Raw genomic sequence first — 9837 nt, 5'->3', positions numbered from 1 at the left:
CCACCCTCAATGTTGCAGCTTCCTCTGTAATGCAAATCAGCATCAAACAGAGGCTCTGAGCACTCCTGTTTGTATGCAGGACACAGCTTTGCCACCAAAGACAGTATTTTTTTCATGGTTCACATTGCCAGGCTGCATCCCAACATATTCTATGGTCAACATTAAGTAGGATTTGCTCAAAGGGCCTAACCTGGCTTCTCCATGGAAATGCTGAGACCTTTCTTGTCCCCTTTACTGCTCTAAGAGCACGAGTCACCACCTCAGGATGGACACTCAGTACCTTGAGAGACACTTGGTGTTCTCCAGCAACACTCTCACTGACTGCTACATCAGTGCTGCACCGTGTAGTATAGAGTTTGTTAATTTTAGCTTTGAGTTATACCAGCTGTAGAAGTCTTCTTCTGGTTCTCCAAGAGGATTCTCAGCAGCTGTGGAGAACATATTCCATCATATTTAGTTGCATGTATAAACACTAGGGAAATGTAAGTTTAGGGTGCATGGTATTTCTGGTCTATACTCAGAAACCTGGAGCTTGACTCTAAAATAAAAGACAAAGAATCAATTTCCAATGGAAACACATTCTCATTCACACCTGAGTTTTGCAGTTTAATCCTGAGACTTTAATTCAGAGGGTATGGCAGAATGAACATCTCCCCTTTGCAGAGCTGCTGAGTGCATGCTCTGCCCCCCATTCAGGAGCAGGACTGTAATAAAGAGATGTAAATGATTTGCCTTTCTCAGCATGAAATGAAGAAGTCACCACAGCCAAATTGCAAAGGACCAGACAGATGTCCTCCTGGAGTTCAAGGCAGAGGAGGGACTGAAGAAGGAAAGGAAGGTTTTTGTTGATTTGTTTATACCTTCTCTGAGCCTATTTTCTCCAGGCAAGGATCCTTGCCAAGTCTGTTTACAAAGTTCAGCCTGGGGATCGTGAGAATTGCAGCTTGAATGCAGCTCGCGGTCCGGTGCTCTGCATCCGCCCTGCCCCAGATGTGCTCTTCTCCCTTCTGCTCTGCACTGGACCTCTAATCCCATTTCAGGGGAGGGAGGCAAGGATAAGGAGGACACAGGAAGAATATATAGTAGTGAAAATATGTGCTAGTAAAAGTATGCTAAAAACTTAGTGTCTTAATTGCTGCTTGTCATTCAGATTCCAACAATGTATTTCTTATCCTTTATGTATTTATTCACGTGAAAATTCATATAATTTACAGATTTGAACAGTAAACTCTTTCTGAGGGCCATGGACATGAATCTAAATTACTGTTTTGCCTTAAAAGCACTGTTTTTCTGGCTATGATACCTGTTTCTATGTTTCACTGTCATCTTGCTGGCATCAAACTGTAGTTCATGAACCAGATCTGGAAGCAACATAAAATGATGCAGCTCTGAGGACCTCACAAGAAATATGCTACTTAATCCTGTTTAAATCTGCCATATATATGCTCATTAGCTGGTTAGCCAGGAGTGTGAGAAGTCTAAATTGTCTTTCAGGAAGGCCTTTGAAATTAGTGGTTTAATTTTAATGTAATCCAGGCATGAATTATTGGGAGACCAAACTCATGATCTCTTTGCAGGAAAAACTACGTCATCTTTCTCCTTTGTGATTTAAATATACTTTTTAGTGTGAATGTTAATTTAGAAACAAGAATGGTATTCCTTAATCATCCCAGTATGTTTGGATATGCTGTTCTCTCAGACATGGTAGAGGTTTTTTCCTTGATCTGATTCATTGGGGTAGGTCCTCTGCTATTTATCAAGAGCTGCAGACTTTGAAATCTCTGATGAGGGAAATCTTAAATGCATCAAGGCTCCTAGCAGTCTCAAGGATGACTTAAGTGGCTAAATATGCATGTGACTAAGATGGCAGCGATGAAAGTAACCTTTAATGTTAATGATTGTGTTGATTTTTGATATTGTACCATTATTGAAGACTAGAGGACAACCATTACTCAGCTATACCACACTATGTCTCATAGGCATTTAGGCACAAAGAGATTTCCTCTTGATGGATGACAGTAGTGGAGATGAGCACCCAGCTACTACCTAGGGCTTCTCAGAGACCAGCATAAACCAACCCAACATTGTAGTGCTCACAGCTATGGGAATAAGACACACCTGGCAGCACCGGAGGCATTTATGGCACGACTTCAGCAGTGATATTGGCATAGTGTTGAGGAAATGAAACGCGACAATCAACACTAACAGAAAAAAAGGATGCTTGGTGGTTTCCTATCATTTTCCCTTCCTGATCTCTTCTTCCCACTGAATGAAGCAGGTGCTTAGCTCCAGTTAACACTTAGCTGTCACTGACTTGTACTGAAACACAAAACAGCACAAAACAAGAAATGGCAACCCCCACGTCTGATACACTCCGCAAGAAGTAGTGTGGCAAACTTGTGGGAACAATAAATTACTCCAGTCTGTACTGGCAGGATCTTTTTGAAAAGACACATCTGAAAAGTCTTACACTACCTATATCACCCCATCTATGTGGTCATAGAAATGGAATAGAAACAAAACATTTCTTACATATACAAAGAGCTCCTTCGTCAGCCTTACATCAATCAACATCTTAGATCTGGATATCTATTCCTGTAACACTATTTTGGAGCAATACTAATGCTCCAAAATTATTCTCAATCAGACATGTATTCCCTGTTTTTACCATATTCTTTTCTTCATGTTATTATAGGTAAAAAAAAAATTATGGTTCTGGTCGCCTCTAAAAGTAGTGGAGCATTTGTGCATATAGACAGAAGAAGGAATTTATATTCATTCTTGTTCATTCACAATAAATTATTTATAGAAACATCATGTCAGAGTCTCCCACATGTGGGTTAGGAGATTTATTGTGCAAAAACAAATCCTGAACTTATTGTGTTAGGGTACATGACATGGAAGTGTCATCAGCAGAAGATGAGAAAAATGCTAGCAGTTTGTGTAACATTTTTGCCCTAGTTATCCTTCGGTGTCATGTCTTTTATTCCTCTCTAGAACTGTCATCCTGATTTACTAAGGAAATACCTTATTAAATCCTCTTTCTTAGAGGAAGATGGTGTGCTTCCCTCAGATTCTGTATCTGGTACAAGATGGAGCTTTGAACACAAGAATTGATTTTCCTCTTGACATAGGACAAGTTGAGAACAACAATTTCTTCATGCAAATATTAGGGGGGCTTCTAAAATGTGTTTCTTGAGGAATCAGTCCAAATCCATCACACGGGACTTACAAATAAGTTGATTTTTTTTCAACATCTGATCATGAATCACTCAGAAGTCATTCTCAAGAATATTCTTCAGTACACAGAAGAGCAAAATTTCTTGCCCCAGACAAAGAAGAAAATGCTTTCTTCTGTCTAAGGAGATAAAGCAGAGCTTCAAGGATTTGCAACAAGTCCCTTCTGAAATCTCCCCCAAGGTCCTGTAAAAATCACCCCTCCCCAGTAAAAAGCAAAACCAAGGGGATTCTGGGGAACTGTCGAATTGGCTAATTTACCCTGGTGTATACACCATGAAAATATAACTAACCTAAGAAAAGGCCTTTCACAGAATCCATTTACAGGCACAACATGAGGTCAAGTTGTAAATTGTTCGGCCGGGTTTGTTTAGCACAGCCTTGATGGATCAGGAATTGCTGACGTTTTCTGCAAGGTCCGTATTTGCTCAGATGGTTCTGGAAAGGTAAGCAGTGATTTCCATTGCAAAGGGAAAGGTTTTAAAGGGTATGGCTGCTTGGGCTTATCCGTCCGAGCGAGGAGCACAGGCATGCATGCGCTGCCTACCCCGGGAACGTTAAGTGAACCTGAAAGCCTCCCAACATCTGGCTGCAGCTTGCCTTTGTTTGCTTTAGGCTTTCCACACAGACGACCACCCTGGCTGAGAGCACAGGGATGAACAGGGCGTCTTCACGCATGGCTGGCGAGATGTGTGGAGTTTGTGTACCAGCCATGTCTTTGGGGATGGGAGAGAGGCTCCAGCTTCAGAGCTTGTGCGCACGTTATCCTTCCAAAACGTGTTCCTGGCTGTGTGAGGCAGCTGCTCTCAAGGTGATTTATCTCCCTCTTTCTCTAGGGGGTCACCTGCCCTGACACACTTCAGGGTGCATTAAGGTTACTTAAGGACCCTTCCAGATACACCATGACCTTCAGATATCAGGGTTCTCCTTGGACATTTCAGCTGGAAATGAACTTTTATGTCCCAAAGCCATTTGCTTGAATTTGGAAGATGTTGCCAGGAAGGAATCTCCTTGTCTCATTTCAGGAATTCTGCTTCTAGGTTTGGTTGAGAAGGGAGACAGGGAGAGAAAAGGAAAAATAAATAAATAAATAAATAAGTTGTTTCAAAATTAGACTACCAAACACCAGCTGGTTTCTGGAAAGCAGTATCTGTTCCTCCGAGATTTGGTGCTGTTAGTTTCTATCTCATCTTGTGATTCAGATTAATATAAAATTTAGGTTTGGCAGCTGTTATTTTATTTGGTTGTTTGTTTGGAAAAAAAGATGTTCAATGGTATTTTGTTTGTTATCTTAATGCTCCATGGAAATAGATAACATCAAGGAGCTGCACAAACGATGAAGCCACCTAACTTCTACTAATAACAAGGCCCTGCCATTTGGGACTCTCCAGATTCTCTTTATGCCATGTAAAACATTTGTGAGAAGTAGTATCTATTATTATACCCTGATATGGGTTGTAGGAAAAAAACCCTTTCAGAGTCTCAGCAGAAGCCTTTTCCAGGTATAATATAAAAGTAGCAACCTTCAAGATTTGTGCAAGGTTTTACCTACCCCAAGATTTCCCCCCTTCCCCTTAATCTCTATTACTTGTGCTAAAAACTATCTTGTAAGCTTAGTATATATCATGCAAACTTTGTGTATACCTTTAGGTGATTGTAGCTGTAACTGTGTCCTAACTTCTTTTCCCATAGACAAATGTCCTTATCATGCTGGCACCAAGGCTACCCAGTGGATGGTTGAGAATTTAAGATGGCATAATACCAAAATATGAATTTATGTTGCTTCCCCTTGTGTTCTTTCTGACTGAGATGCACTTTTCACTGTAATAATGGCATTTTAAGCAGTTTCTATTAATGTTAACAGAGCTCCCTCATGTGGATGAAGAGGAGCCTTTGCTTCATGCTCCAGCTCAGGGGCAGCTTTCGTTGTCCTTCAACAGGTCCGCTCCTGTGAGTACTTCCCAAATGGCTGACTGGATGATAAACAGAAGGGAAACAAGAAAAAAAGTAATTTAATTTAATGCTTACCTACCGACCTTTTTTCATGTTATATTACAGCATGCATCTTTTGTTCAAATATCTTTCAGATCACCTCAGTGTTGGGAAGTCAGCTTACTCCTTTCACTTGGAAGGTCACCTTCACTGATGACAAAGGAAATATTCTCATTTTCCAAGGATGTGCTCTGCCATATAATAATTTACACAAGTTTCAATTCCAGATGCTTGACAGTCTGCATGAACTAATATTGCATCATATGACAGAAACCTGTTCTGCTCACAGGTAGAGAGCATAACCTCCCTTTGCAGGTGACATTTCCCTCTGCTTGGGCCTCCCTCATCTGAAATGGTCTGTGCCAAATGCAACAAGTATATTCAGGGGTGTTACATGTTGTTCAAGCTCCACAAGAGATAAACAAAATTCACAGGATGCTTTGGGATAGAGTCAAATTTTCCATCACAAATTCTTTCTTTTAAAGCAGAAAAGACATATAATGTCTTTAACTTACTATAAATGCAAAATAGTGGCTTTTTGGTGTGTGCCCATGCATGAATCCTATTATACACTTGCTGAAAGTGAGCTCCATTCACAACTTTGAATGAAAACTTGACTTGAGAACTAGTCTGGAAATTCGTGTGACAATATGATGGCATTTTCTCAGGTTGTTTTATAAAGAGTGATATAGAAAAGCATAAATCCTTACTTCATTTCAATACAAAAATTAAACCTATCCCTGGAGGATAAAATAAAATAAAATAAAATAAAATAAAATAAAATAAAATAAAATAAAATAAAATAAAATAAAATAAAATAAAATAAAATAAAATAAAATAAAATAAAATAAAATAAAATTAAATAAAATATAAATAAAATAATAGACAACTTGGATCCAGGGCCAGAGAGGAAATAGAGCACCCTGAGGTCATTGCCCCTGTGCATGCCTCTTCCAACAGCTCCGAGGACAACAAGGGTTCGTGCAAACCCAGCTGGCAAAAGGCACTTTAGAGCAGGATCCAGGTATGCCAGGACCTGGTTCGACGCATGGTGGCAGTAAGGGACTGGCTCTGCGAGGGCTGCGAACCCCAGCACAGGGCAGCGCTGCCCTCAGCACAAGGACACGGGGCCTCCTGAAGGAGAAAAAAAGAAAAAGAAAAAAAAAAAGTTTTCCTTTTTACATAAGATCACGGAGCAAAGATGTTCTGTTCTGAGATGTGACTCTGCAGAATGGCATCCCAGCAATGTCCCTTTTCTCTCCCATGCCCTCAGCTCTGCGGGCCTGGCTAACGCCTTTCCTTTTTATGCTGTACCAGCACTTGTGGAGCTGGGGGCTGCTTCACAGGTTGTTCTGTCTTCAAACTCATTTGAGTAGCCCCAGTGCTGGAAAATCAGCTCTTGTACATTCTCACAGAGTGCCTGTGCTTTCTCTGTATTAAGCACTTGAACTATGAAAGGACAGAGTTATATAATCCATGGGTGTTAAGCTGTATCCTTGGAAATGTTCCTGTCTTACATGAGAATCCGTATCACAAGGCTAGGTCACCAGTTTGCACCTGCTCAGTCCCCTTAGCTCAAGGACTGCTATATTATGATTTCTGAAGTGCAACAACATCATCATGAAATACAGCTCAGTGCTACGACATTGCCCTGGTGCTGCTGGTACAGATGAACCCCATGAGGCAGCAGGAAGGATGCAGAAATGGGCATGGTGACATGCAACCCATGACAGGGGCAGGGCACGGCCAACTGCTGTGTTCAAAAAGAACAAAGTCACCACACCCTGCTTTTAAAGGGGAAAAAAAGAGAGAGAGAAAGGGGAAAAAAAAAGCAGCAGATGACACCAAGGGGAAGGACGTGAGTGCTGCTCTGAGGCAGGTGTTTAAATCCCCAAGGTATGGCCATCTCAGCAGCATTTCCTCTTGGTTAGCCTAGATAGTGCTACACAGCGGCTGTGGGATGCTCCCCTGGAGAAACAGAGGACGAATGCCAGGAGGTGACACCTCAGAACATGGTGTGGTGATGGTAAAATTCACAATTTGTATGAGGCTCCAACCAAAGGCAGTCCTCCTTTGATACCCATGGGTGGTATTTACCCAGTAACATATAATTCCTTTACCCTACTACTGCAGATGGGAGTTGAATCAATCAGTTTTTTATTCCCTCCACATCATGCTTTAAAGACTATAAAATAGTTTCACTTTTTATCCTAATTTCTGCATTGCTTTCACCAACATTTTATGTGAATATGTTGCTCCAATTTATAATTGCTAATTGAAAATTAATGTAAAATACTTCTGGTAGCTCACACTCCACTTATCTTCCTTTAACCAGTTCTGCCTTGCTTGCAACAGCCACCACATATCCAGAGAAAGAGTGGAAATCCTCACTTTAATCAAAGAGAAAATAAAATAAAATAAAATAAAATAAAATAAAATAAAATAAAATAAAATAAAATAAAATAAAATAAAATAAAATAAAATAAAATAAAATAAAATAAGGCTTTTTTGTTTGTTTGTTTTTACAGTCCAGTGGGATGTGGACACATTTTTTTCCAAAATCACCAAATGCCTTTAAGTACAGTCCCAGTAATTAACAGGTGATTCCAGCTCCCACAGAACAAATCTTCTGATTCAGAAAGCCAGCCAAAGTCATGGCAGTAGTGTAGGAACCTGAAGGTTTCTGTTCTCAGGTGTTTAGTGCCACTTCTCAGTATTTCTTTATTTGATTGCTCAGCCCAGCATGCATTCCAGACCTGTCTGTGTTGTCATGACCAGAACTGCTGAGCTTGGGCCAAAATTTTGGGAGAAGCCAGGCAGAGAGGTGAAGGAGTCATTCACATTAATTATCTTCAGACCACCTTCACTTTCCCCATCAGCAGCAGCCACCACCAGCCCCTGCTAAGCCAGGAGAGGACATGTGGCCAGAACAAACAGCAGACAACTTTGGCTTACTCTGGGACTGAGGTTTCCATGTCCTCTCTTGCATGCTCCTCACCCAACAGCCCTTTCAGCCACAGAAAATCCAAGCCCATCTCCTGCCTGCCCTTCAGGAAGACACAATATCCTTAAGCCCAAGTGCTGCGCCCCTGTCAGCTGTCATATAAGACAGCCCAAGGCAGCCCTGGCAAAAGGTCACTGGATAAATATGTTTTTCTCTGCTGTTTCCAGGACACAACCCAGGCACCTTTTGAAGTCAGTGCTCTGGCATGTGCTCCACCGGTCCTTAAGGAGTTGGGTTACCCGAAGCCTTGGTGGCCCTTCTAAGAGTGCTGCCAAGCTGAAATGGAGCACTGCGACCTCAGCTCCTCGTGGTCCCATGATGAGCGAGACAGGTGGCAGATGACGGGAGATACAAGCGCAAATCAGGCAGCCCAGAGCATGTTGAGCACATTTCACAATTTCACAACCCGCTTGATTAAGGTTAATGAATACCTGCCTGTTTCCAGTCAGGAATCTGCAGCCACAAAAATACCAAAACCCTCCTTTACTTTTCATAATAAGGGTTGGCTGGCTGCCACTGGAGGGAAATGTCAGTAGTTCAGTAAATGAGGAAGACAGATCTACGCACCACCCAGTTACCTAATGGAAACGAGCAAACAAGAAACTGATCTCTGATTAATACACTCATTAGCTCACAGAAAGGACAACCAAGAGCCAGACGGATTTAAATTTTGTCCGAAGACCATCTGTGCGTTTGCCTGACTTCCTCCAATTTGGATAATCATTTGGGAGGTGCCAGTTAAACATGAGCCATCACTCAGTGCGAGCAATGATGCTGGCTGTTTAGCCCCTGATTTCACTAGGCATGAAATGAAACTGTCTTGGGTGAGATTTTGTTTGTTCCAACAAAGGAAAGCCATGCTCATATTAGCATCTGGTATAAATACTCATGGCACAAGCTTCTTTTCTACAATGGCTTCTAGCAATCTGGGAAGTCACATGATTATTTCATATTTATCACATTGTAAGACAAAAATAATTATCTCAATAAAAATGTAACAACTGCTTTTTTATTTTTATTTTTATTTTTTTTTTTTAAGAAATATAGTGTAACACTCAAAAACTTTGGATTTAAGACCTTGTTTACAGGAATATTTCAGGCACAACATCTGTTAGTCATGGGTAAGCACATCTCCCTTGCACGTATTTCCATTTAGGGCAGCAGAAAGATTTATCTGAAATTAAAAAGCCAAATTTAGCTATAACTGAATAAAAGAGCCAGCTAATATTTTGTGTATTTATGGAAGAAAATAGGGAAATGAGGCTAAAGATTACTTCAGACAAAAACAAACAATAATAACGATAGTGAGTTTGAACTAAATCATCTCTGTCCTAGGGTATTCCATTATTTTTATATTGCTGTGGTTTAATGAGGCCTGTATCTTATAGTACAACTATACATTTTTGTATTTTAACTTATATGAGGACCTTTCCCCAGTGTCTGTCCCCATGCACTACTGTGCCCATATACAGTAGAAGACTTGCTAAGATAAATTAAATTAGTTTCAGCACAGGGCAAGATCTCATTGAATGGGGCTAGAATGCATTTCTGAAAGTGATCTAGTTCGTCCCATTTCCTAACATCTGTTTGCAAAGGCTCATAGG

This window comes from Anas acuta, chromosome 18 (genome assembly GCF_963932015.1).
Source record: "Anas acuta chromosome 18, bAnaAcu1.1, whole genome shotgun sequence".
Taxonomy (NCBI): domain Eukaryota; kingdom Metazoa; phylum Chordata; class Aves; order Anseriformes; family Anatidae; genus Anas; species Anas acuta.
The sequence above is the reverse complement of the archived record's forward strand: the minus strand, read 5'-3'. Positions refer to the sequence as shown.